General features: G+C 38.7%; 1 protein-coding gene across 42 annotated transcripts in view; it reads right to left on the bottom strand.

The window, feature by feature from the left end:
• The window catches only part of FUT10 (fucosyltransferase 10), a 429533-nt gene that overhangs the window by 73019 nt on the left and 331731 nt on the right, over positions 1-24783 (bottom strand). For 21 of the 42 annotated variants that reach the window (XM_085000131.1, XM_085000142.1, XM_085000150.1 and 18 more), the window contains 2 exons: positions 18492-18747; positions 10007-10135 (listed from right to left, as the gene is read on the bottom strand). The gene's annotated coding sequence lies outside the window, so the exon portion shown is untranslated. Of the gene's footprint in view, positions 1-10006; positions 10136-18491; positions 18748-24783 lie in introns of those variants that run through there. The other 21 variants (XM_085000164.1, XM_085000149.1, XM_085000119.1 and 18 more) reach the window with 2 other exon arrangements.

The following is a 24783-nucleotide window of genomic DNA, read 5'->3' as shown; positions in this document are numbered from 1 at the left end:
CATCCTTATAACACCTTACTCTGTAGCCCCTTTAAGTCCTAAGATGATCCTCATTAATTTTGTTTTCATTTTGAAAATTTTATTGGGAAGGTTCTCCTCAAAAAGTAGAGGGTAATATGATATCACTTATATCTGGAATCTAATATACAGCACAAATGAAACTTTACACAGAAAAGAAACTCATGGACTTGTAGTTGCCAAGGGAGAGGGAGAGGGAGTGGGCTGGACTGGGAATCTGGGGTTAACAGATGCAAACTATTGCATTTGGAATGGATAAGCAATGAGATCCTGCTGTATAGCACTGGGAACTATATCCATTCACTTTTGATGGAGCATGATGGAGAATAATGTGAGAAAAAGAATGCATATATGTGTGTGTGACTGGGTCACTTTGCTGTACAGTATAAAATTGACAGAACACTGTAAACTAGCCATAAGGGAAAAAATAAAAATCATTTTAAAAAGTAGAGGGTAAAGAGAGAAAAAGGAAAGTTGAACTATAAAGAAGGAAATCCATCATCATTTTACTTAACATATATATTCTATAAAACACTTCACTATATGCTTTTCATGCACTAAATTATCTCATTTAGTTCTTTCAACACCTCTGTGATATAGGTAATATTCCATTTATAGATGAAAAAAACTAAGACTAAGTGATGAATAATGGATAAAACTAAGTAATTAAATAATATGCAATGACCAAGTGGTTGATAAATTCAGATCTGATTTCAGTTCTCCTTTTATTGCATCATCTTTGAAGTTTGACCTATACCGAGTAAAAAAAGATGTGGAAATAGGAGTTCCCTTGTGGCACAGAGGGTTAAGAATCGGCATTGTCATTGCAGTGACTTGGGTCACTGCTGTGGTGCAGGTTCAATCCCTGGCCCAGGAACTCCCATATATCCTGGACACGGGCAAAAAAAAGGAAAAAAAGAAAGAAAATAAATGGTAAAAACACACATAAAAAGAAGCATCCAGAGTAACTACATGCAGAAGGATAAAGATGGAACTTAGAGCAGATGATCACACAGCCTCAGAACCACACAGCCTGAGTGATGTGCATGTTTTGTTTATATTATCAGAAAGTTCTCCCTCCAGCTGGAGAAACAATTCTGTTTTTCACTCTTGTGTATGTGGAGAAGGCTGGAGTTTGAGAGTTAACCTCAACATCTACGAGCCAGCTCACTAACTAAAGCTATCAACTACTGAAGAGCTCAATTACAGCTCTGGGAGAGGAGCTGATCCTTTGTTAATTATTCCTCAAATAAAATCTGCTTTCTCAGTGGCTAAATATTATATAACCTTATAGCATCACAAGAAATACACAATGGACTTATTTTCCTCTACCCAGGAAAAAATATACCCATCACATATATTGATTCCTGGATAATTGTTTAAAACAACAGCTATCCAGCTAAAATTTAGTGAGTGTTTTACTTAGGACTATATTAGTTAAGTATAATATTAAAGTATAATGTTAGAGTTATGTCAAGAGCAGCTACACAAGAGAAATTTATTTCTCCCATTTAAAAAAAAACTAAATGAAGAGGGACCAGCTTTATCTTCCTATCTGAAACAACTAACGATTAGACACGTATTAGAAACAATGGTTTTCAGACACTGACATCAGGCAACACCGGACAGTAATCCTGAGAGAGCAAAAGTAAACAAAAGTAAACAAGATGTCTCAGCTTACTGACCGGATTGAATTTCCAGGCTACAGTGCAGGAGGGAAAGCCAGGTGGAGCCCAACTGTCTGGCTGAGTTAAGAAGAGAGTTAGTAATCCGGAGATGCTAAGCCAGTGAGAATTCATAGAGCTAAATCACAGAGAAGAGAAAGGTACCAAGAGGCAGAGTTCTGATGATCTGCAGAGGATCCCCTCAGATCTGCCCAGAATCACTCAGGGCACGTGTGTAAAGAAAGTACCCAAGGGAGAAAAAAGAACCACCTGAAAAGAGAAGAGGGAACAGTCTCTGGAACTCACACAGGGCCAGGAACAGTTTGTGTTCTTTCCAAAAAAAAAAAAAAAGGAAAATTTGCAAATTCATGGGGCATTACGTAAAGTATTCAGAAGGGTATTACCTCAGGGCAAATTTTGTCCTAGACTATAGGCTGCTTTGGTACCACTTCACAAATATTAAAAGGAAGCCTCAGAAGGATCAAACTATTTCCCAATAACTTAACTACTTTTAAGAGGGGAAAGCTCAAAAATATTTCGAAGAATACAAAAAATATCCAGCATTATGTAAAATTCATAATGCCTGGCATCGAATAAAAAATTACAAGGCATACAAAAAGCAGGACAATATAACCCATAACAAGGAGAAATATCAATAGAAACACTTATAATTATATAGATGATATAATAAGAGATGAGAACATTAAAACAGTTATTATAACTGTATTATATATTTCAAGAACATAATGTAATGCTTGAAGGCATTAAGTAGAGACATGAAAAATAAAAAAGACCTAAATAAAACTTCTAGGAGTTCTTGTTGTGGCTCAGAGGTGATGAACCTGACTAGTACCCATAAGGACTCTGGTTTGGTCCCTGGCCTTGCTCAGTGGGTTGAGGATCCAGCGTTGCCGTGAACTGTGGTGTAGGTTGAGGACGCACTCAGATCTGGTGTGACTGTGGCTGTGGTGTGGGGTGGTGGCTGCAGCTCTGGATAGAACCCTAGGCTGGGAACTTCAATGTGCCATGGGTCCAGCCCTAAAAAACAAAACTAAACAAAACTTCTAGAGATGAAACATACGATATCTAGAATTTAAAAACTACTTTGGATGGAATTAACAGTGGATTCTATATTGAAAAAGTAAAGATTAATGGGCAAAAAATATGCAATAAAAACCTATAGAAAAAAAGACTAAAAAATAGAACTTCAATGAACTGCTACAATTTCAAGTAGCCTAATACATGTGTTATTCCTACTGCATTTTCTCTGAATTAATTGAATTTTCCATTTCTGGGAAGAAGGTGGATGCTAGACATAAATTAAATTATAGAAAAATAAATAATATGATCTCCCTTGGGGGGAAAAAGTGTAGGCAGTCATCCAAGGCTGATATGCTATTCCTTAGTGACAGGAACTCAGCCTCTTTTTATCTCAACTTCTGTCCCCAAGGTCACCTCAAGGTCCTAGATTCCTGCTAGAACTCTTAACAATTACTTCCACATTCCAGAAATCAGGAAAGAGGATACTTCCTGGAAGTTGCACAAACTTTGTTTACAACCAATTGGTTAGAACCAAGACAAACATCAGTATGTAGGTACAGGGAGTGCTGAGAAATGCACTTTGGCTGGTCACATACATAGTAAAAATCAAGGGTTCTGTTACTGTGGTTCAAGTGGACAATGGACACCTGAGTAACAATAAACATTCTCTCCCACACAGTAAAATGAAAATGAATGGGGGGATATCAGGCAAAAGCTAGTATATATCAGGATTGAGATAGGGATGAACTGATGATAAATATAAGAGGGGGAATTCAGTAGAGAAATATATGGAAATAAAAACCATAACAACTCATGGATTAGAAGCTTCACATGGAAGTTCCCAGGTGACACAGTGGGTTAAGGATCCATCACTACTGCAGCTGTGGCACAGGTTTGATTCCTGTCCCAAGAACTTCCACATGCCATGCGTGAGACCAAAAAAAAAAAAAAAAGAAGAAGAAGAAGCTCCACAAAAGCAAAGAATACCTTTTATTGTAAACATCAAGAATACTTTATTAGATATGTATATTAATTCTAAAGGGAACTGCTATGTGCTGAGGGAAGATGAAAATATAAATAATTCCTTCCCATATAAAATTTTTATTTTGGTTTTATTGTAATAGCAAAGGCAATGCTAGCTGCTAAAACAAAACAAAACAAATGCATAATGCTAAAAAAAATGAGCTACTAAGGTATGAAAAGACATGGGGGAACTTAAATGCATATTAGTACTTAAATGAAAGAAGCCAATATGAAAGACTATGTACTGTATGATTCCAACTATATGACATTTTGCAAAAAGCTAAACTATGGAGATGGTAAGAAGAGTAGTGGTTACCAGGGTCTGGGATGTGGGAGAGGGATGACCAGGTGGAACAGAGAGGATTTTAGGGCAGTGAAAATACACTGTGTTATACTGTAATAATGGATACACGTCATTATACATTTGCCCAAACCCACAGGATGAACAACACCAAAAGTGAACCCTAAGGTAAACTCTGGACTTTGAATGATTGATGCATCAGCATATATTCCTTGTAATAAATGTAGCACCCTGGTGAGGAAATGTTGATAATAAAGCCAGGGCATACTATGTATATTGTGGGGTCAGGATATATATGGAACATCTCTGAACTTTCTTCACAATTTTGCTGTGAATATAAAACTGCTCTAAAAAAAAAAAGCCTTAAAAAATGCATAATGACTCATTTCTAGCTTGCATAAAGTCTAAAACACAGCCTAAGCAAAAGGCCAGCTCATTTCCATGTAGTGATTTAAGTAAGGTGCCAGCCCATTTCCACGTAGTGATTAAGTAAGGCTCCTTCAATCCTGTGAATTCACCCTTTTTAATGGTTGGCTTCCAAAGTCCCCCTGCTTGTTTCCATCTAGCTTGTCGAAGGTGAAATAGGATGGAGGAAGTGTGAGTATCACTCCCATTCACATTCCATTGACTAGAACTACAAGGACCAACAGGAAATGAAGTTTAACTGTGTGATCAGGAAGAGGAGGAAATGGATTTGATGAACAAATCTAGTCTCTGAGTCAACACTTTTTGTCTCTAAATACCTATTTTGATCTTCTTTTCTTGAAGAGAACCCCCATCTTCCCAGGGTGAAAGAACCCAAAGTCCCATCCACTGACTATTTTAACCTCAAAGTCTAAGATCTTTGATTCATGCACAGTCCTTTCCTTCAGGTTTGAAAGTGACTTTGTGTTTCTGTGTCTTATGAATTAAATAGACACACATGCTCAATGTACAACAAAGGAGCAGGAATGAGGGTCTCAATAAAAGCTCCTGTTCTGAAAATGGACAAAGAAGAGAAACACAGAAGTCAGTCAAGAGCAGTTCTGCAATCCTGCTGGACCAGCACAGGGAAAGCGTATGCAAACTCCTTGATTAGATCTTGATTCTGCTCCTTGGCAGGCATTTTTCTTTCATCTCTGCCTTCCCTCTCTGGGGAGGTTCTGCACGTTCTTCCTTGGGCATGTGTCCTCCACAGCAATATATGAAGTGGCCGGAAGGTGTATGGGCTTCTTGGGAGCTGCTGTCTCTCAACCTGATTCGTGTTGGTAAAGTTTGGAACCCAAGACCACCTGTTTTATGACTTTTTTTCATTTTATGGCCATGAAAGACAACACTTTTCTTAACTTTAAGTTACTGTTACTTAAGGCTTTTCAATTACAATAAGTCAGACCCAATACTAACTGAATTAATGGTGTTGTTTTCTTTTTCTGGTTTAAGAGCCTGTTTTGTCTGATAAGCAATAATTATGTCAACTTTTGATATTGTTTTTGTTGTTCTTAGCATTTCCCTGGGATAGCTTATTCTATTTTAAAAATTTAATACGTAGGTATGAAAATGTTATATGCCTTTTAAAATACCCTATAGCTAGAGTTTTAAAAATCCATGATGCTAATCTCCATCTTTTAACCAAAAGGTTTAGCTGTTCACATTTATTGTAGTAATTGTTGCATTTGGATTTATAAAAAACATCATATCTAGTGTATTCTAATTACTCTGATTTTTCTACGCTTTTAACTCTTCTTTTACTCTCTCCCATTGCTAATCTAGATGGGGTAGTTGACTGAAGTAAAAGCTGTGTCAGTGTCACTAGGACGAAAGGTCCTAGTCAATATGCCTCTAGAGCGAAAAGTGACATGTCTTCTCCCTCTTCTGCTGAGGCACCCACTTACTCTTCTCCCTATGTACTGGCCCCCTCTTGTTTTGCCTCACATTAAACTGGCCCATCTCTTATTCAATCCATTGCTGTCATAGCCAGCTATACACACATGTAATTTAGAAAATTGTTCTTACATAAGTATAGTACATTTGTCACAACTAATAAATTAATATCACTATACACTATTATTAACTAAAGTTTATAACTTTATTCAGATTTTCTTAGTTTCAACCTAATGTCCTTTTTCAGTTCCAGGCTCCCATCCAAGGTACTATGTGACATTTAATTATCATATCTCCTTAGATTCCTCTTGACCATGACAGTTTCTGAGATTTTCCTTGTTTTTGGTGATCTTGAGAGTTTTAAGAAGACTGATTATATATTTTGTACAAGGCTTTTCTACTGTGATTTTTTTCTTATGTTTTTTCACATGATTAGATTGGGGTGACAGCTCTTGGGGAGGAAGACCACAGAGGTAAAGTGCCATCTTCCACATACATATCAAGGACACATACTATCAGTATGATTGATCACTGTTATTGACCTTGATCACCAACCCAGCTGAGACAGTGCTGCCAGGTTTCTCCTCCCCAAAGTTACCTTTTTTTTGTTTCCTCCTTCCCATACTCTACTTTTTAGAAAAGAAGGCACTAAGCCTCACAGAAGTAGAGAGTGATGCTCCACCTTCTTGAGGGCAGATTATCTGCAAAAATATCTGGAATTCTTCTAAACAAGAGATTTTTCTCCTAGTTATTTAGTCAATCATTTATTTATATCCGCATAGACTCGTGGATATTCATCACATACTTTGGATTATAATCCAACACTATATATCTTCTTCTCAAATCATTCCAGCTTTGGCTACTGGGAACTCTTCCATTCAGTTCTCACATCCTTCAGACATATCCCCATCATCGTGGTTTATTTCTTTTTAAATACTTTATTAATTTTCCACACTATAGTCAACTACTTTTTAACACCAAATATAGGTTTTTGCATTCATTCATGTTAAGTTCAGTTCTCTTGGCATGTCTGTAAGTCTAATATATTGAAATAATTTGGCTTTTTCTTTTGGTTTTCATTTCAATTACCTCAGCACATTTTGGTTCATCACCAAATCTGATGTATTTTTGTGTTCATTCAGATACTCAAGGCAAGATTAAGGCCAGAGCCCTGTAGCCTCCTTCCAACCCCCTCCTGCTCTCTCTCTATATATATTCTTTCTTTTTTCCTCCAGCCTGCCCCTGAAACTTACAACACTTTTGGTGCCTTATTGATTCTGATAAAAATGGACTTTATAATATTATCTTCCAGCTCACATTTCATCCTCTTATCCACAAGAACAAATAAAAGAACAGGAAGTCTAAGGGGAGGGTTTCATGTGAAGAATCATAATTATGAGATGGTTCACAGCTCAGAAGTGAAAGGAGAATGGAGTTCAATGGAAGGAGAGACTCTGGAATTTTATCTTTTTTAGGAAGGAAATAGTTATCAAGTTTGGAGGACACAAAGCAAGGAATTAAAGATGAATTGAAGCTACCTCCACTTCTCCAGCAAGATTGTGTGACATCGAACCAAAAGAGAAATGGCACAAAAATGTTTTGAGGTCACATTCATTTCTGTGATGGGAAGAAGGAGGAGAGAAGAAAAGGGTCAGGCCAGGAATCGGCAGATAAGGAGAAAACCAAGCGCAGCAGAGATAAGCACGCATGTATAATTTAAAAATAAATGAATATCGCAAGCTTTTTGCATTAAAAAAAAAAAACCCTCCAGTGATTTCAATTTCAGCTTCTACTACTATGCTGCCTGCTTTCTGATGCTTCTGAACCAGTCACTGCATGAAAAGAAAACAGTACTTCTTAAAAGGAAAGCTGTACTCCTGGCTTAGGGAGGGAAACACTGTCAAGGAAAGGAAGGGCAGGGGGGAGGAGGATGGGAAGAGAGAAAAGGAGAGGAAGATTAGGAGGCACAGATCTCCAGTTACAAAGTAAATGAGTCACAGCTCTGAAACGTCCAGGGTGGGAATATAGTCAACAATTAGGTACTATTTGTGTATGGTGACAGATGGCAATGAGACTTATCATAGGGACCATTTTTAAATGGACGTAACTATCGAATCACGGTGCTGTGTATCAGGAACTAACAGAGTGTTGAAGGTCCATTATACTTCAAAAACAAACAAATAAACTCCTAGAGAAAGAGATCTGTGGTTACCAGAGACCGAAGGTGGGAAAGGGAGAATTGGACGAAGGTGGTCAAAAGGTACAAACTTCCAGTCATAAATAAATATAAAGGATGTAACATAAACATGATCAATATCATTAACACTCTTGGGGGTTATATGTGAAAATTGTTAAGTGTGCAAATCCAAAGAGTTATCATCACAAGGAAAAAAATATTTTTTCTACTTCTTTAATTTTATATCTATGCGACATGACGGATGTTCCCTAAATTTACCGTGGTCATCATTTCATGATGTGCATAAGCCAAATAATTACCCTGTACACCTTAAACTTATATAGTATTGGGTATCAATTATATCTCAATAAAACTGGAAAAAAAATGAAATTGTAAGGACTTCTGTGGCCTTAGAAATGCTTCTCCGTGTGAAGCCAGCAAATCCAGTGTAGGACCTGAGACATTCCCCAGAATAAATGTTGAAATTGAATCACTTTTCTTCTTTTTACTTTTTAGGGCTGCACCCATGGCATATGGAGGTTCCCAGGCTAGGGGTCGAATAAGAGCTGTAGCTGCCAGCCTACATCACAGCTACGTGGGATCCTCAACCCACTGATAGAGGCCAGAGATCAAACCCGCATCCTCATGGATCCTATTTGGGTTCATTAACTGCTGAGCCAGGAAGGAAACTCCTGAATAACTTTTCCAAGTGTGTTCATTCAATGTGCCGAGGGAGTGATAGGACGCCCCCTTCCACATGCAAACTCTGCCCCCTACTACATGCAATCTCTACTACATGCAAACTTCCCTAATGCCCATGACAGCTCTCTAGGAGAGGTATATTCTTTTCATTTACAGATTTAGAACAGAGTGTCAGAAAGTCTGAGTAGCTGAGCACAATTTTAAGTGACATCAGCAGGAACAATACCCAGGTCATTCTGGAAGCAGAGCCCTATTTGAATCCACTCCACGGCAGTTTTGCCACAACCCAGCAACTCTCTAGCGATCTCAAAGGTATCGAACAACTTTTAACACAGAGCAGGAAATTCAGTGTCTGAAATTGAGGTGTTTACCTCTCTGAATGCAGGGAAGTGTAGGAATGATTTTGAGCCTTATAACTCAGTGTTCAACCTCAGATACAGTAGGTACAGACAACATGGGTTTTTGCTCTGATTGCTCACACGGGAGTGTTTGACTTTATCATACTTGTTTATGCAGCTCAGAATTTTTGGAGTCATAGCTGGATAAATGTGTTATTGGGAATCATACAATCTTTTACCTGAATCTCTCAACAGAAAGTTGAGATCAAAAGAAGCAACTTTAGAGAAGACTGATGCAAAACTCGTAGAAGCTGAGACCTAAAATTACTTTTTTTGCCAACGGCAAGGAACATTCATTTAATCTTGTAGTAGGCAGAAAACCCCAAGTTCATTCTCAGGGCAGCATTTTTTTTTTCTGTTTTGCCCTTGCCTCTTCCATAAACTATACTTATATCCTTAAAGGTCTAGGTGATATTTCAATCTTTCATCGATAACCAAGGTAATTTATCGTTACTGAAAAGAGTTAAAAGCCAGCATATAACATCAGATTTTATTCCCCCTAAACTTGCTCAAGGGAGATTTTGTGTGTTTCTCTTCCTTGCACCTGCCAGAGACTATTTACCTGACCAGTAATACTTTGAAGTCCTGGCTGATTAACATTCTGGAAGAAACTTGACAAAACTGCTGTTCCTGAAAACTTTCATTAGCACATTCCTCTTAGAAGATAGCATTCTTCAGTCTGCAGTCTGAGTTTTCTCCAGTCTCAGCAGTCTCCTGGCTTGGGGCCACTGTAAACTGGAACGTCTTTTGTTTTCTCAACCTCTGTTAAAGTTGATGGCTTTAATTGTTAGGGCTTCACTTAATGCGCGACCGTATTTCTTACCATTTGATGCAAGTGGTGTATCTTGCCACTCAGGTTTCCAAGACAGGGATTTCAGGAAATTTCTTTTAATCTGTTCTAGACTGTTTGCTGAGAGCTCTTGAATCTTAAGTGATGACATCGCAACTCACCCTGCAAAGCAAGAGTAGCAAGGTATGTGAAGGAGACAGTAGGGAATCTTGGAAATCCCTTGGTACTAACTAGATTCTCAAAGTATAAGAACAGGTGGACACAGTCTCCAAACACATTTTAGTTGCATGCATGTTCCAGAATCTGAACACCACCTAGAAATACATGTAGAGAAAAGAGATGCAATTACTGAAGCCTCAAGACCAGGTGGTGCCTGATCTGTGAAATTGATCACTTGGAAATTCCTTTTTTACCTTTGGGAAGATAAAATCTCTTCTCCCTCTGTGAGAAGTTTGATTAATTGGTTCTGTAAAGGCATAAATGCAAGAGGTTCCCTTATGACTCAACCACAGCATCTTCAGAGAACCAACTAGAGGCAATGACCCCTGGCAGGCACCAGCATCTTTTCTGGACCTGTGTGCATGGTGTTGCTGGCTGGCACCTAGCCCTCACCCTCATCTTATTGCAACACAGTAACTCAGCTCTTGGCATTTCCAGGCCATGCCCTGGCCATCAGAGACAGCGATACACTGGTCAAACTCAAAAAACTCAAAACCAACTTCTAGAATCTGACTATACCAATCCTGGTTTATTCTCTTCTGTGATTCATAACCGACTCCTTTTTAAAATGTGCCCCTTTGCCCATAGCCTGAGGCTGACATTTCCCCTTTATTAAGGTATTTTTAAGAATTATCTTCAGCTCATCATTGCTCACAAAATCTATGGGTTTCTTTTCCAGCCATTTGAAACAAGAATTGGGACTCTTGTCCCATGGTAAAGGCATGGCTGGGTGGGGCCCAGGACGGGGCTCCTCTCCCCAGATTGCAGGAAGACTCTATTTTATCCAGAGGTTAAAGAAAACACTAGCCCTCTGCTGAATTCCTCATTAACTAGGATGTATTTAACTAGGATTTATACAAAACTACTCTGGTATTTCTTCCAAGATCCCTGGATCTGTTTGTGTTCTGAGCTGGGTGATTAACACAAACACCAATATTTCTGTCTGCTTTGGTGAGCCCTTACAAGAAGAAAGGAAGATTTGAGTCCTATTAATCTGTAGGTCCGGGCTTTGCAGATGCACTGGGTCTGAGATATGTCTGAGAAGGTGCCATGGGGAAGTCTGACCCCCAGCGGCTATTATCAACCGCTGCATGTCTTCAGAAAGTGGATGTGGCTACAGTTCAAAGCCAATAATAAAACAGCATCTTGAAGCTGCTTGGTCTCCTAGAACATTTTTCATTAGGAAAAACAGACATGTCCCAATTAAAAGGAAGTGTCAATCAACACACTGAATCAGGTTTTGTTAACTTCCTGAAACATGAAAATAGACTGGTCATACGAAAGAATCAGTTTGGGAATCATTCCTATTTCTATAGCCACCATCCATCCATAAGTTGTCACTCTGGCTTTATCTCCACAAAATAAAGTTGGTCATATTTTTCAGATAGCCTTTCAAAGGGTGGCCCTGTTTTCATGTTCTATTCCTTTTCTCCCAACTTTTTAACTTTGTATTTTGTTCACAGAATGTTACAAAAATAGAGGGGTTCCCAGGTACTTTTCACCCAGTTTCTCCTATGGCAACACCTGCAGTACAACAGCAAAACTACAAAAGTAATACTGTTAGGACTCACATACCTTATTCAGATCTCACCAGTTTTATGCACGTGTGTGTGTGTGTGTGTGTGTGTGTGTGTGTGTGTGTGTCTAGTTTTATGCAATCTTATCACATGTGCGGATTCACATAGCCATCACCAACAGTCAAGAAGAGACCTGTTCCCTCAGTACAAAAGATCTTTCTTGTGTCACCCTTTTAAAATCACATTCACTCTCCCCCACCACACCCATCCCTAACCCCAATCACTGATTTGTTCTCAATCTTTATAATCTTGTCATCTTGAGAATATTATATAAATGGAATCATACCTTATGTGACATTTTGAGATTGGCTGTTTCACTCAACACAACTCCCTTGAGATCTATCCCAGGTGTGGTGCGTGTACATGTGTTCAACATTCATGCTTTGGTACTGCTGAATAGTATTCCACAGTATGGATGTGCCTCAGTCTGCTTAAACCATTCACCCATTGAGGGGTATCTGGGTTGTTTTCAGGTTTTGTCTAGGACCAGTAAAGCTGCTATGAGCATTTGCATGTGGCTCTTTGAGTGAATATAAGTTTTTCATTTCTCTGAGATAAATAGCTAGGAGTGTGACTGCTGAAACATAGGATTAATGCATGTTTAATTTTTTAAGAAACTGCCAGACTACTTTCCTGAGTGACTGTACAGTTTTACACTCCCACCAAGAATGTACAGGATCAATTTCCTTCACATCCTTGCTAGCATTGGCCATTGTCACTATTTTTCATTTTAGCTGCTCTCACAGATGGGTCGTTGTCCCCACTTTTAAACAACATTAAGTAGCATTTGGATCTTGCCAGCAAAACAGCTGCCCAAAGAGAAAAGCATGGGTAACTCTATGAATAACATACACACAGTTGTGTGGTTCATGTCCTCATTTTTCCAACTTTGCTAAATCCCATGAGAATAAAAGTTCAAGGATAAGGTGGACTTTTAAATGCAGCAACACTGGACTGGCTTGGTTGGGTTCCTTTTTCAAATCATTTTTTCTCTGGCAAAGCCAGAAAACTTAACCATCACTCAATCCATTGTGTTGAGTCAGGAGGTGATTATACTGAAAAATGTTTCTGGCAGCCCTCTGGAAATTAAACATGCTATCCTCTTACTTTTCTGCTGGCTTCTTGGATTTATTAACATTTCATCAATTCAATCTACCTTCTTTTCAGTATGTCTGACCACATGAGGTATAGAAGGGAGAGTTCTGTCCAGTTCCCTGTGGGGCAAGGTGCAGAAGACACTCCCTGACTTCCTATGACTATGTAACACCTCGGTATTGCTCTACTTCCTGGGTTGGGGGTGCAGTGAAATTTAAAGCCTGGATCCCAACTTCTTCTTCCCCCAGAGTGGAGCTCAGTGGGTTAGTTCCCCTGGTTGTCCCGTGCTGGAAGTGGGAAGCAGTATTGCTCTGGGATCTGTTTTTCTGTCACATTATGAGACTATGACAAGCTTTGCATTTTCTGCTAAAAAATTCCCTTCAAATATATGGCATCCCATTGAAGTCCTCTGAGCCATATTTTAGCACTTATGTATTTTAATTACGAGGAAGAGTGATCTGGGTAACATGAGTGCAACACAACCCAGCCAGTTGGAATAGAGCAGCAACATAAATTTACTAAGACACAGAGAAACAGCCTGTTGGGAGGAAAGAAAGGAATACAAACCTCAATCATTTTAAACTATCACATTAGAAAACTATTCAAATCAAAGAGAACCCTAAATCATAAATGCCTACATTTATAGTCTCTCATCTGCGAGAAGGAAGAAAAAAGTCAGGGAGAGAAAAAAAAATTGTAAACAAAACTCCACCATAATCTTTTGAATTTGTCACATGCTTACTTTGAGGCTATTCAAAATGCACTATCAGAGTTCCTGTTGTGGCTCTGCGGGTTAAGAACCCAACTAGTCTCTGTGAGGATGTGGGTTCGATCCCTGTCCTTGACCAGTGGGTTAAGGATCTGGTGTGTCCTCGACCAGTGTGTTAAGGATCAGCTCCAGATATTTCCTATGTCATAGATGTGACTGGGGAAAGAAAAGAAAAGAAAAACAAAAAACAAACAAAAAAAACCCAGTCTTTTGAGGAGGAAAAAACAGAAACGTGTTTTTCCAGGAATCATTTGGGTGGAAGTGGTTGGACACCAATCCTGGGAAATGTTGACTTGTGCCCTGTCAGCCTGATGGGGATGGTAAACAGGATTTTTTAAATAACCCCTTGAATCTAAAAAGTGTGCAGTTCACTGATGCTTCTTAGTGGATATTAATGACTAACTATGGAAATATTTTGCCTCCTGGTCAGTGTGAATACTTGTCTTCCTTTTTTTGGCACAGGGCAGGAAGCTCTCCCCAGGACTATCACGAGTCTCAAATCTCAGGTCCACAGTTGTATGTGGCATGTGTTTTCTGCCCAACTTTTATCAAAGAACAAAGTTCAAAGGACACTGAAATCTACAATTCAAACAGTCTCAGAGGAAGACAAAACAGGGCCAGTTTTAATGAGCGAGAACAATGGGGAAAAAATTCCAGTGAATAATGCTCTGCCTTTTTTCGAAGACTCCTTGTGGAATAACGTGAGCATTCGCATAACATGTTTTAGGTTCTCTTTTCTTGAGCCATTATTGAGGCTTCCCTTTGCGCTGCTATAGGCTGTGAAGGCTCCTGTTGCTTTTTTCCCCATCTTATTGTCACTTCATCTGTTAGGAGTACTTCACAGATTTTTCCCTAGACTCTTACAGAAATCCAGAGTAAATGAGTTTTGTCTTGAGGTCTGTTTGTGTTTTATCAAGCATCTTATTCTGGGGCTTCTATTGTATAAAACCTTCTATTATATGCGGATGACTTAAGGTCATTCCAATAATTTAATAATAAAAAAGCCAGGACCCTTAAATTCTATTAATCACATCCTTTCTTTAGAGAAAAAAACATTTATATCACTACTTCCAAAGGAGGGATTATCTAAAAATCATACTACTGCGACTACATTACAACCACCAAAACTGAAGATTCTGATTACTTTTTTAGGTGCTAAATATTCTTTGTCACAAGTAAACTTAGACTGATACATAAGGAGTAAGATATATGTATTTTTTACATACTTTTTTTGAATGGGAAATTTTTCCCCAGCATCTATGCTTTCTGTTCCTCCACACTTTAAGCCCTAACCTCATCACTAATTCTTTTAAACTCTATTTTCTCTATTTCTTTTCATAGTTTTGGTCTAAAATGTTTTAAAAACTATTTTCAAGGGCATGTGACTGAAGGAATAGATTTAGATCACTAGAAAGTTGACAGGGAATGAATGCTACTTTCTTCACTGCATCCAGATCACCTTCTTCCTCTTTCTACATATGTTTACCACTCCTTGGCTGCTCTATTTACTATTAGTCTTTTTAATCACCTCCTGTCTCTATTTTCTCATCCTGGCCTAGACTCTATGAACCAGCCCTTCAATATCTTTCCATTGTCCTTCCTCTGAACGTACCCAGCAAAACTCTAACTCTGGTCAGTTCAACCATCTGCCTTTGCTGACATCAACCTGCTAAATCCAGTTGGTGCAAAATCATAAAAACAAAGGAATGAGAGCAGAACTTTCTGAACTCTGTACCTTAGAATCACCTAAGGAGTTTTTGAAAAATGCTCTGCCCAAAACAATTAAATCAGGGTTGGAAACTGGGAGTAAGGACTTTTTAAAGTTCCCCAGGTAATTCAAGTAGAAGGCAGAATTGAGAATCTGAAAGTAGCCATCTACAGGTGTCAATCTTAGGATGGATCTTCATCTTCATTTTCTTTCTCCTTTGCCCTAGTCCCTTTTATCTTTTAACCTCAACTCTCTCCCTTCACTTCCCTAAAAAAACTGATATAAAAAATAGATGCCTTTGGGAAAAAATTCCAGCTACTCCTGCTCTAAATCCAGACCCCACCAGCCTACTTGCCTACATCTTCTTTCATTCCTAATCATTATGTTTCAAATCAAAGCAACAAGGAAAGCTTTTTCAGTCTCAAATAATCCCTCTACACTATTGGTGGGAGTGTAAACTGGTATAGCCACTATGGAAAACAGTATGGAGGCTTCTCAGAAAACTAAGGAAGGAGTTACCATGTGATCCAGAAAATCCCACTCTTGAGCATATAACCAGACAAAAATATAATTGAAAAAGATACATGCACCCATATGTTCATTGCAGCACTATTCACAATAGCCAAGACTGGAAACAACCTACATGTCCACCAATTGATGAATGGATAAAAAAGATGTGATCCATATACACAATGGAATATTACTCAGTCAAAAAAAGGAGGAAATAATGTCATTCACAGTAACATGGAGGCAATGAGAGATTCTCATACTAAGTAAAGTCAGAAAGAGAAAGACATTAATACCATGTGATATCACTTACATGTGGAATCTAAAATGTGACACAAATGAATCTATCTATGAAACAGAAACAGACTCATGGACAAGGAGAACAGACTTGTGGTTGCCAAGGGGAAGGAGGTTGGGGGAGGGATAGAGTGGGAGGCTGGGGTTAGCAGAGGGAAGATATTGTACATACAGGGAACAAACAACAAGGTCCTACTGTACAGCACAAAGAACTATATTCAATGTTGTCTGACAAACCATAATGGAAAACAGTTTTAAAAAATACTGTATATATGTGTAAACTGAATCACTTTGCTGCACACCAGAAATTAAAACAACACTGTAAATCAACTATACTTCAATAAAAAATATTTTAAAAATCTCCCTGCCTGTGCTCTGGCTCCTATCCCCACCCACCTCTTGGGATCCTTACTCCATCTACTTCTATCGTCTTCTTCTCAATCATCCATCTCTCCTTATCTCTGAGTTGTTTTCCATCAGCATCTGAACATACTCAAAGTATCATCACCTTTAAAATACTGCCTCATCCATGCAGTGCCCTTTTATCATCCTCTCTTCCTTTTTAGCCAAGTTTATTAAATGACAGTTTCTAAGTTTTCTCCATTTTATCATTTTATATTCACTTCTCAAGTTATTGCAAACTTGTTTTCCAGCCTTAAATGTGATTACATATTTCTCTCTGGGTCAATAATTGACACTTGATTGTTCAATCCAAAAAACATTTTTTATCCTTATCTTTCTTAACCTTTTAGCCTTTGCTTCTGCTCATTATTCAGGTTTTGTTTTTTGAGGGTTTTTTTGTTTTTTTTTTGCTTTCTTTCCCTTGGCTTCTTGACACATTTCCTTAATGGACTCATCTGTTCTGGCCTGGGGTTTCTCCTTTTCTCTCTCAACACATTTTCCTTTTGTAGGTTAATTAAACCCCCTGGCTCCAATTACTGCTTACACACTGATGACTCCCAAGTCACCTATGCATCTCTCAACTCTCTCCTGAACTCCGGAAAAGCTCTATTTGCAGACCTCAAAAGGACTTCAAATTCTTAGCTATAGTGGATTGTATCCTCTTGATCAAAGTCTACTCTGTCACTGGTTTTAGAGAATAGCTGGCCACAATTCAGCTGCAAAATCCAGAAACAGAGTCTTATAATTCCACTTCCTTGATGTTCCTAGAATCTGATTCTCATGCTTTGTGTTCCACTGCTTGTTTAGTCTCTTCCATTTATTGCCTAGATTGTAGGCAGACCATCATGGTGGACTTCCTACTTCTAGGCTGGCTCCTATCTAATTGTTTTTCCCTACTCTTGTTTCCTTTCCCTCTTTCCCCGGGACTTGAAGATGTTCACTGGGATTTTACTGGGCAGAAAAACCAGAGGAAAGAAACTAAAGGATACGTGAAAAGAGTGTCTGAACTGATGATCCATAGGTCTTATCTAAATGACAAAAGGAACGGAAACAAAAGGTCATAGATTGGACGAACAGGAAAGGTCCATGTACTAGTAGAAAGAGTGAGTAAGCTGGTCAGGAGAAGAATTAAGTGAAGTGCTTTCCATTCACTTTTTAGATAGACTTAATTCCTCCTTTCCTTAAAGCATCCCTAGACAGAGTCTTTAAAACATTCCAACACAAACCTGCAAAGGAAGTAGATAATGAAGTCTGTGGAGAATGGTCTTAGTAGGAATTGGGTCAGTGCTTCTGGTGTGAGATCCAGTGAGAAACTGGATCCTTTCTTACTACTCTCTCAAGTGCAGATTAAATACAAAAAAAAAAAATTGTTTTCCAAAATATAGTTTTATATTCCTCATGTGAATACATTTTCAGAGAGATAATTCTCAAACTTCTGGAGAGCATTTGCTTTTCAAAAAATCTTAGGGTAATAAAGTGATGGAGTCTTTAATCTTTGGAACTGTGAGTGATGTGGCAAAAACTCATGAGATCTGGAGAAGAAGTTGAAAATCCAAGCAGATCTGCAAAATTCCTCCCATCTGAGGTTGGGCTACCTTGCCACCTTCCTCTCCCGCCCTAGTTCCCTTTACGGCCTACAGCCCAGTGAGACCGAATGACCTTCAATTCCCCAAATACTATATTGTTTCCTCACTCATCTTGGTGCCTTTGACTTGGCTGTTCTCTTTACTTTAAGCGCCCTTCCATCTCAACCCTCTGATGAGCCTGCTGTGCCAGGAAAATGGAAGGAACACAGGAGATTCTGATTGAATGCATTGGAGATAAAAGACAAAGATCTGGGTAGAAAAACGTCATGATGAAAGGTGCCGCCTGTCATCAGTGTTCTGTTTTTTGTTTTTATCAGAGAACTGACTCAGTTTTTATTAAATGAAATAGTAAGACTACCTGGAGGAGCTTCCACAGCCTTGGATTTGCAGGTGTTGGTCATTTCCGGGGTGGTCCGGAGCTGTGGTGGTATGGCAGCTGAGGTGGGCTGGGGGATGTGCTGCTGGGGCTGTTAGGGCCAGCCTGCCAGGTCACATGGTGCTCCTGTGGGTCTGTGGCTCTCCCTGCATACAACCCTTGGCCCAGCCTCCTGGATTCCCAGTTCTGTTCAAGGATGCAGGTTCCATCACAGGATAATCTCCATCAGTCTCACCATCTAAACAGAGATTCTTCTTAGACTCTGACCTTGCTACTGAATTTCCCATCTTCTATGAAAAGTGCAGAGGCCATGGAATATTGTCTGCTGCCAAATCCCAGTTACAGATGTGCAGTCCTGGGTAAGGAGCTGTGGGATTGCTGGGTCATTGGTTTTATAGAGAAGGCCAAAAGGTTTTTTGGTTTTTGAGTTTTTTTGTTGTTGTTTTTGTTTTTTTAGGGCTACTCCTGTGGCATATGGAAGTTCCCAGACTAGCGGTCAAATTGGAGTTGCAGTTGTAGGCCTAAATTACAGCCACAGAAATGCCAGATTCGAGCCACACCTGCGACCTAGGCCGCTGCTTGCATCAATGCTGGATCCTTAACCCACTGAGCAAGGCCAGGGATTGTACCTGTATCCTCATGGATCCTAGTCTGGTTCTTAATCCAATGAGCCACAGCAGGAACTCCAAGAATGCCAGTTTCTAAAAGTGGCACCAATTTACTTTGCCCCCCATAGTTTTTGAGAGTTTCAACTACATCTTCATCATCATCTATGATATCTGCCTGAAAAATTACCTTTGGTATTCCCATTAGTGTTCATCTGCTTGTAATGAATGACCCTGTTTTTGTTTAATGAAAAATTTTTTAATTTCATTTTTCTTTAAAAAAAGTTGTTTGAAAGTAGGAGTTTCTATCATGGCTCAGGAGAAACGAATCTGACTAGCATCCATGAGGACACAGGTGCAATCCCTGGCCTTGCTCAGCAAGTTAAGGACCTGGTATTGCTGTGAGCTGTGGTGTAAGCAGGTGGCTACAGCTCTGATTCGACCCCTAGCCTGGGAACCTCCATATGCCATGGGTGCAGCCTAAAAAAGACAAAAAAAATGTATGAAGGTAAACTTACATTGGGATTTTAAAATACACAGGTCTTTAGTGAACAGTATAAGTATTCACAAGCATGTGCACCCCTGTAACCAACACCCCAAGGTCTATAGCACAGACATCACACTACAAACCGTCTTCAGGTCTCTTTCCAGTCCGTCCTCACCTCCACAGAATCTGGATTTCAGTAGCCACAGATACCATTTAAACAGTGGAACAGCACAGTTATGTACCCTTCTGTGTCTGGCTTCTCTTGCTCAGCATGTTATTTTTGAGATTTGTCAAGAATGTTGTACATATCCACAATCAGTTCATTTTTATTGCTGCAGACCAGTCAACAGTGTGAATATACCACAATTCATTTATTCATTCTCCTGTTTATGGACATTGGATTGTTTCCAATTTTTCTTTTTTTTTTTTTTGCTATTGTGCAAGTCTTTGGATGGGTACCTGGATTCATTGCTTTGGGGGTAAATCACTAGAAATGAAACTGCTGGTTCCTAAGATAGACGTATGTTTAATCCTACAAAATAAAATGTTTTAATAACTTTCTCAAGGGGTTGTACTATGTTATATTCCCACCCACACTGTATGAGAGCCCTGGTTGCTTTGCATCCTCTTCAACAACTGAAATTTATAGTCAATTTTAAATTTAGAAATTCTAATGGGTATGTACTAGTGATTACTGTAGTTTTAATTTACATTTCCATAATGATTAAAGATGTTGAGTATGTTTTATGTGTTGACCGACCATTCGTACATCTTCCCTTTTTGAGGGTCTATTTTAATATTTTTCTTATCTTTAATGAGTTGGCTTGGTTTTTGTTATTGATTTGTAAAAGTTTTTTTAATACAATCTTGATATGAGTTCTTTGTGTCATATGTCTATTTTGAATATTTTTCCCCATCTGTGCCTTTTCATTTTCTTAATATCTTTTGATGAACAAATGTTTTTTGAATTTTGAGGAAACCCTATCTCTCAAGTATTTCATTTACTGTTAGTGATATTTATATGCTAAATAATCTGCCTACTTCAATATAGCAAAGATAATCTCCAGGTAGCAAAGAGCTTTATATTTTAAGCTGTTATATTTAAGTCTATAATCCATCTTCAGTTGAAATTTCTGCATAGTGTGAAATATAGGTCAAGGTTCATATTTTTTCCTATAAAGATATCCAGTTGGAAGAATAACATTGATGATAAGATTTTTCTTTCCACATTAACAACAGCACCTTTGTCAAAAAAGTTTGCCTCTATGTGCTGATCTGTTACTTGACTTGCCGTTAGGGTCCTCTGGTCTACTTACCTATTCTTAAACCAGTACCATACTATCTTGATTATTACCACACTATCTTGATTATAGTACCTTTATATTAAGTAACAAAGTGATGTGAGTATTCAAACACTGTTTCTGATTTTCAAGATGACATAACTATTCTAGAACTTATATATATACATATATATACCATATATATACAGAACTTATAGCTGTACCATAATTCTTATATGGTACAAAGTAAGAACCAAAGTTTATTTTTTCTTCTTTTTTCTTTATGGGTGATTAACTGTTACTGCACCATATGCTAAAAAGAACAATCCTTTTTCCATTAAATTGCTTTCATGTCTCAGTCAAAAATTAATTAAACAAGTGAAATTAGCAAAGTAGAAGTCTAGTAAGCCACAAGCCCTCCTTCACCCACAGAGACACAAAGTTAACAAGATATGAACTGCATTACCTCTATGAGGAGTCTAGGGACCAGTTGAGAAGCTGCAGCATACAGGCCATTGTCAACTAAAAATGGATTCTGCAATCCTGAGAAACAAAAACTAAGCAGGAGGCATAATTCTCCCAGACTTCAAAAAATATTACAAAGCCACAGTCATCAAAACAGCATGGTACTGGTATCAAAACAGACAGACAGACCAATGGAACAGAATAGAGAACCCGGAAATAAACCCTGACACCTATGGTCAATTAATCTTTGACAAAGGAGGCAAGAACATAAAATGGGAAAAAGAAAGTCTATTCAGCAAGCATTGCTGGGAAACCTGGACAGCTGCATGCAAAGCAATGAAACTAGAACACACCCTCACACCATGTACAAAAATAAACTCAAAATGGCTGAGAGACTTAAATATAAGACAGGACACCATCAAACTCCTAGAAGAGAACATAGGCAAAACACTCTCTGACATCAACCTCATGAATATTTTCTCAGGTCAGTCTCCCAAAGCAATAGAAATTAGAGCAAAAATAAACCCATGGGACCTCATCAAACTAAAAAGCTTTTGCACAACAAAGGAAGCCAAAAAGAAAACAAAAAGACAACTTACAGAGTGGGAGAAAATAGTTTCAAATGATGCAACCAACAAGGGCTTAATCTCTAGAATATATAAACAACTTATACAACCCAACAGCAAAAAAAGCCAACACCCCAACTGAAAAATGGGCAAAAGACCTGAATAGACATTTCTCCAAGGAAGATATACAGATGGCCAACAAACACATGAAAAAATGCTCAACATCACTGATCATAAGAGAAATGCAAATCAAAACTACCATGAGATACCACCTCACACCAGTCAGAATGGCCATCATTACTAAGTCCACAAATAACAAGTGCTAGAGGGATTGTGGAGAAAAGGGAACCCTCCTGCACTGTTGGTGGGAATGGAAACTGGTATAGCCACTATGGAGAACAGTTTGGAGATACCTTAGAAATCTATACATAGAACTTCCATATGACCCCCCAGTCCCACTCTTGGGCATATATCCGGACAAAAGTCTACTTCAAAGAGACACATGCACCCGCATGTTCATTGCAGCACTATTCACAATAGGCAGGACATGGAAACAACCCAAATGTCCATCGACAGATGATTGGATTCGGAAGAAGTGGTATATATACACAATGGAATACTACTCAGCCATAAAAAAGAATGACATAATGCCATTTGCAGCAACATGGATGGAACTAGAGAATCTCATACTGAGTGAAATGAGCCAGAAAGACAAAGACAAATACCATATGATATCACTTATAACTGGAATATAATATCCAGCACAAATGAACATCTCCACAGAAAAGAAAATCATGGACTTGGAAAATAGACTTGTGGCTGCCTGATGGGAGAGGGAGGGAGTGGGAGGGATCGGGAGCTTGGGCTTATCAGACACAACCTAGAATAGATATACAAGGAGATCCTGCTGAATAGCATTGAGAACTATGTCTAGATACTCATATTGCAACAGAACAAAGGGTGGGGGTAAAAATGTATACATGTAAGGATAATTTGATCCCCTTGCTGTACAGTGGGAAAAAAATAAATTAAAAAAAAAAATGGATTCCAACACAAGGGGTAAGAAACTTTATGGCACTTGGCATGGCTCCCTTGTGCATCACTGCCTGGAGCAAGGGGGAAGAAACCTTCAATTCGAGGGCTTCTCCTTCAGGTTGAGAAGAGAAGAGTGGATCACCCATCAAACATTCTGGCTTCTCTTGGGGCCTCTCAAGAGACTAATTTTTGCCTTGCCTGACTCACAGTGCTGAAGCGACCAGGGCTAGAGTTTGGGAGCTGAAGAAAAGAGAGATGAGCAAGACAATGAAGTTGCAGTTCTGCAGGGAAATGCCAGGGTAAGAGAGCAGGTAAGGTTTGACGGGTCCTAAAACCTCCAGCTGGGTTGATGGTGAAGATCTCTCCCTATATGAAACCAGGGATCAAAGGCTTGGAGAGGTGGTTGTTTTATCCAATGCCCAAATCCCAGCAAAAGCTAGCAGGGCATACAAACAGGGAAATACTGGATCAATCAAGGAAAAAATAAAATTCCAAAAACTGACCCTGAGGAGACACAGATCTTCCTGACAGATTTAAAATAACTGTAAAGAGCATAAATATCCTCAATGAAAACTATAAAACATTCCCTAAAGAAATTTAAAAAGACACAAATACCAGGAAATACACACCATGTTCATGGATTGGGAAACCCAATATTGTTAAAGATGTTCCTACTACCCAAAACAATTCTATATAGTCCATGCAATTCTTATTAAAATCCCAACAGCATTTTTGCAGAAATAAACTTATCCAAAAACTAGTATTGAATCTCAAAAGACTCTAAATAGCCAAAAAATTTCAAAAAAGGACAATGTTGGAGGACTCACATTTGCTGATTTGAAAACATATGACAAATCTACAGTAATCAAAACCGTGTGATCCTGGCATATGGATAGACAAATAGAACCATGATTTAGAATAAAGAGGTCAGAAATACACCCTCATATATACAGACAAATGAGTTTTAATAAGGGTGCCAAGACCACTCAGTGGGGAAAAGACTGTCTCTTCAACTAATAGTGGTGGGAAAACTAGATATCCACATGCAAAAGAATGATGATGGATTCTTACCTCACACTATATAGAAAATATTAACTCAAATACATTAAAGAACTGAACAATAGATGTAAAACTACGAAATCCATCAGGTGTTCCCCTGTGACTCAGTGGGTTAAGGATCCAGCATTGTCACAGAAGCAGCTTAGGTTGCTGCTGTGGCGCAGGTTTGTTCCCTGCCCTGGAAACTGCCACATGCCATGGAAAAGCTTCTTGACATTGGTCTTGGCAATGATTTCTTATACATGACACCAATAGCACAAGCAAAACAATCAAAAATAGACAAATGAGAGTACATCAAACTTTAAAACTTGTGTAAAAGGCTGGAGTTTGTTTTGGTGGTGGTGGTGGTGCGTGTGATCCCGTATAACAGAGTGGTTATTTCCTAAAATTTTCCATCTTGCTAACTCCCCCTTTTCTGGTCCTTTGGTTTTTGTTGTCATTGGTTTCTCCATCTCCCACTCTCCCTGTGGCTGTCCATTTACTGGTTTCCAGTTTCTTCACTTCAAGTGTGGAATATATAAGGCAAAAAAGAAAAGCAATAAAACCCACTACCACTAATTCCTCATATTTCAAAATTCCTAGCCTGTGTCTTCTCTCCACTTTTCAGAGTCATTTTGTGCTTGTTTTACATGGAATGTGCAGAGAGTGTTGAAGTTGTACTTAATTAGAGACACAGGAAAAAGTATATCTGCTCCTTTCTGCTCCATCTTCCCAGAAGTGGAAATATTCTGTTTGTTCTTCTTTTACAAACATTTTTAGTTATTCTGGATCCTTTGA

Source organism: Sus scrofa, chromosome 15 (assembly GCF_054392235.1).
Source record: "Sus scrofa isolate SSC_HxYL_T2T_F1_AM1 chromosome 15, Sscrofa_HxYL_maternal_Yorkshire_Landrace_v2.0, whole genome shotgun sequence".
Classification (NCBI taxonomy): Eukaryota; Metazoa; Chordata; class Mammalia; order Artiodactyla; family Suidae; genus Sus; species Sus scrofa.
The sequence above is the reverse complement of the archived record's forward strand: the minus strand, read 5'-3'. Positions and strand labels throughout refer to the sequence as shown.